The sequence below is a fragment of the Brassica oleracea genome, chromosome C5 (genome assembly GCF_000695525.1).
Source record: "Brassica oleracea var. oleracea cultivar TO1000 chromosome C5, BOL, whole genome shotgun sequence".
Classification (NCBI taxonomy): Eukaryota; Viridiplantae; Streptophyta; class Magnoliopsida; order Brassicales; family Brassicaceae; genus Brassica; species Brassica oleracea.
The window spans coordinates 23253965-23257643 of record NC_027752.1 but is presented as its reverse complement, the minus strand read 5'-3'; the positions used below and the strand labels follow the sequence as shown (position 1 = coordinate 23257643).

At 34.3% G+C, this 3679-nt stretch overlaps 1 long non-coding RNA gene across 6 annotated transcripts; it reads right to left on the bottom strand.

The window, feature by feature from the left end:
* Nucleotides 1-629: 629 nt before the first annotated feature.
* Nucleotides 630-2320, bottom strand: LOC106295166. 6 transcript variants are annotated; one of them, XR_001260975.1, is made up of 3 exons: nt 2100-2320; nt 1512-1807; nt 630-1344 (listed from the first exon to the last, which is right to left on the bottom strand). It is a non-coding gene; the product is annotated as an uncharacterized LOC106295166 (long non-coding RNA). The 6 variants fall into 6 exon arrangements; XR_001260976.1 differs by having other exon boundaries at nt 630-841; nt 928-1807; nt 2100-2304; XR_001260977.1 differs by having other exon boundaries at nt 630-841; nt 1002-1807; nt 2100-2304.
* Nucleotides 2321-3679: the final 1359 nt, after the last annotated feature.

The following is a 3679-nucleotide window of genomic DNA, read 5'->3' as shown; positions in this document are numbered from 1 at the left end:
GTTTCAAAATTTTAATGGCAACAGGGGTGTGATCAAGTGTGCCTTACTGGTCTATCCCCCTTTTCTTACTTTTCTGTTGCTACTTGCTTGTGAATCTGTTAGCGACTTCTTCAGTCTTTTCTATATAGTATCTTCTGTACCAGATGTTCTTATGTGCGGAAGCACTAAATGAAAGTATGTACTATATCTTAGCACCACTACCCCAAGAGTCATCATCACATCTTCTCGTTTACCAGTATTAAAAATTTGGACATGTAACGAAGACGAATTTTTTACAACTATCAAAAATTTACATGAAATATTTTAAATTGATATTATTTCCTATGGGATGGTAATTAAATCATCAAAATAAATATTTTAAATTTTTTTCAATCTAAAAATTTTGACCAACAAAAAAAATTTGAATTTAAAGTAAATTATTTTTCATTGTTTGTTATCTATTTTTTTTTTACTTTTGAAATCATATATTTGTTTAACCATTAAAAATATGTGAAAATGTAATGTTTCACTGTATTGCTATTGTTAATTGTCATTGTTAGTTCTACTTAGACTTTGATAATAAGTAGAATGCATTTTAATACTTTTTAGGACACTGTCAATGTAAAATAAAATCAACTAATACTCAGACATTCGTAGACTAAAATACCAATTTATTTACGACGCACATTGTTGTAATCTCATTCTCACCATTAACATTGTAAGTACTCATGCAAGTTTGTACTTGAAGAATTTAAAATTCATAATTTTACCAATCAGACTAACGGTGGAGAAGCTTAGAGACAATCTACAAAAGTCTGCAGTTTATAGTAACACACTCGCCGATACGTCAAGTTCGGGCTATCTACAAAAGACCAAAAAGGGCAATGATGATGAAACGCAGACAAAAGACCAAAGTGATGATTACATACTTTATGGTCATGAGTGTACCATTTCGCAGTCAGGCCGTGCGAAAAGGATAAGATTAATTTTCCGGTTACTAATCACAACATGAACAAAATTACCATATGCTCTCTGAGAGTTGAGTCAGAGAGAGTAGAAGAAGCTTCCAATTTAATCTTCCACCTGAAGACCGTCTTGCCACAAGTTACGCCGCATTTGGATGCCAGGTGGCCCATGCCTATTCCAAAAAACAAATTAAAAGAACTCAAAGAAGCATATTAGTAGTCACATAGCAAATGAGAACAATACATTTTATTGATAACTGATCAGTTGGTATAGAAAGAAAGCTCTTGGACTCAGCAAGTTAAAAGAAGAGGCTCATCCAATTTAGACTCTAACAACAACATTGTAGATGGTCGTAGCATTAAACAGAGGTCCTGGAAACTGCCCATTGACGGCTATCATCTGAAACTCAATCAAAAATATGTTAAGACCATATATACGAAGCTAGCACCAAATAAAAAGCAAACTTTATATATCCTATAGGAACCACTAACTAAAAACACCTAGTCCCATGTAAAGTCTTAATCTTGAGATTCTATGGTAATGGGTTTTAGATCAACAAAAGTGACCTGCTTTAGAAACTCTCAGCCTCGGGTTAGAAGTTACACCAAAATAGAACAAAAACCATCACTTTACAAAATCCAAGAGACACTGAACATCTTTCGATTGACAGCTAGAAGACCGTGAGAACGCTATTAAGACACCAACTTCCAGGGAGAAAGTAAAGTAAGGAACAAAACCAAAACTTGTTGATGAACACCGAGAGAGGAAGCTGTGATGCAAGAGACTTTGAAGTTGTATAATGAATGACTCCATGTTTCAGCCTCTCGTGGATGGAACACACTACTGTACGTCCTTGACCATTCTTCAAAATCCGTAGAATGAAAAAACAGATTAAATCATTTCCTTTGAACCACAAAAAGTTCAGACGCAATATTAGAAAGTACGTATAACATAACATTGTAACAAAGCAAATAATATAATGTTTAAATGATTAAGCAGAATTGCATGTTCACGGATCAGTAAATAAAAAGCCTAAAAGATTTGAAGGTGGATGAAATAGTACATACATCCAGTGAGCATCTAACTACTACAGTAAACTAAACAATTGTTTGGGCTAGATTAAGAGGATGATGTTCAAGGGAAGGAAAGCTTACCTTTTTATAGTCGCAGTTCCACCGCCTTTCATGGGGAAGTTCGCATTCAAGGTAGATCGTGGGTGGGTGAAGGATTTAATAAGGACTTTAAGAAGATGAAAAGTAACTGGTAGCTTTCGGATTTTAAGGAAGAAGATGAAACAGGGATCGCAGAACTCGATTGTTTATCTATCTCGAATGGCGGAGATGAAAGCAAACAAAAACCTAATATCAAAAACGACGCTAGATTTGGTTTACAGTTAGGGATACTGGCTATGGGCTGTGTAACTGGAGCAAAATTAAGGCCCAGAACAAAAACGAAATCCACATAACACAATCTTTAATGAAACGCTGTGGATTTGATTTCCTTGCCACGTGTCACGCCCATATAATTCGAATTTCTGACCTGTCTGCTGATGTGGACAGCCTAGTAGTGAAGCAAAGCGTATTTTATGTATAAAGATACATAACAGAGTAAAAGATTGAACACAAGTTAACAGTTTCCAGGTATTTCCATAATAAAGTAAAAATCCTACAATATATATATTATATTTTATAAATAACAAAACCCTTTAGTTAGAACTGAGATAGACATATTCTATATTTGGATAGATTATAGAGAAGACTTTACAATATTAATTATAATTATAAACATATAAAATAAATTAGAACGTCTATTTTATCTTTGTAAAAAAGGTTATAATATACATCCTAACAAATTTAGATCAATATATCAAAATTATTTTTGGATTTCAGGTATTGTACCTTAAAATATGTAAAATATTCTTGTAATGGTATTGATATTTCATATTTTTGATACTAGGTGATTTTTCCGTGCTCATGCACAGACATAAATATTTATAAAGTAATATGCTATAATAATTGATTGATATTTACTTTTAGTTTTAAATTAATTTATAATTTATATTAATAATATTATATTACTTTAATTATACATATGATTTTGGATATTTTATATCTAATCGGTTTTGTAGTTTTACAGGAGTCGCTTGTGCATAGGATCACTTCAAGTTTTTAATTGGCCAAGTGGGTCGCTTGAAGTTTTAATTGTCGAAACGGGCCGCTAGGGGGGAGAGAAATAAATCGGTGACGAATTTGGCCTTATGACCCGTAATGTTCTGGGCCGTGACCCATGAAACTCTTGAAAGTGACCCAGACGAAACGACCCTAAGACTTAGCGACCCAAGCGGCCCAGAAGGTTTTCGCACGTGTGAGTTCGAGATTTAGTTTTTTTTTTTTTTGGTGACCGGTAGCAAAGGTTAAAGGTAACATTAACCATTCCTTTTCCCGCCGTTCACTGTTTTCTGATATTTGTGGTAATATTAATTAAACTAATATGTTATAAAACGCTAACTGGGTAATGGTGAGAAGCAGCTAAGAACTGGTGTACAACTAAAAGAAGCAACCCTACGATAAGAAGATATTCCCATCCTCTGAGGCCGTCGATGCTTATCCACTGTAACTGAAAAGGATGGAAACAATTAGCGGTGGTCGGAACGTCGGGTCCAGTAGTGGTGGCACATGCAGTAAGGAAATCAGGACCAACACCGGCGAAGGTACAGAGTTTGAGCTCTAAGTTT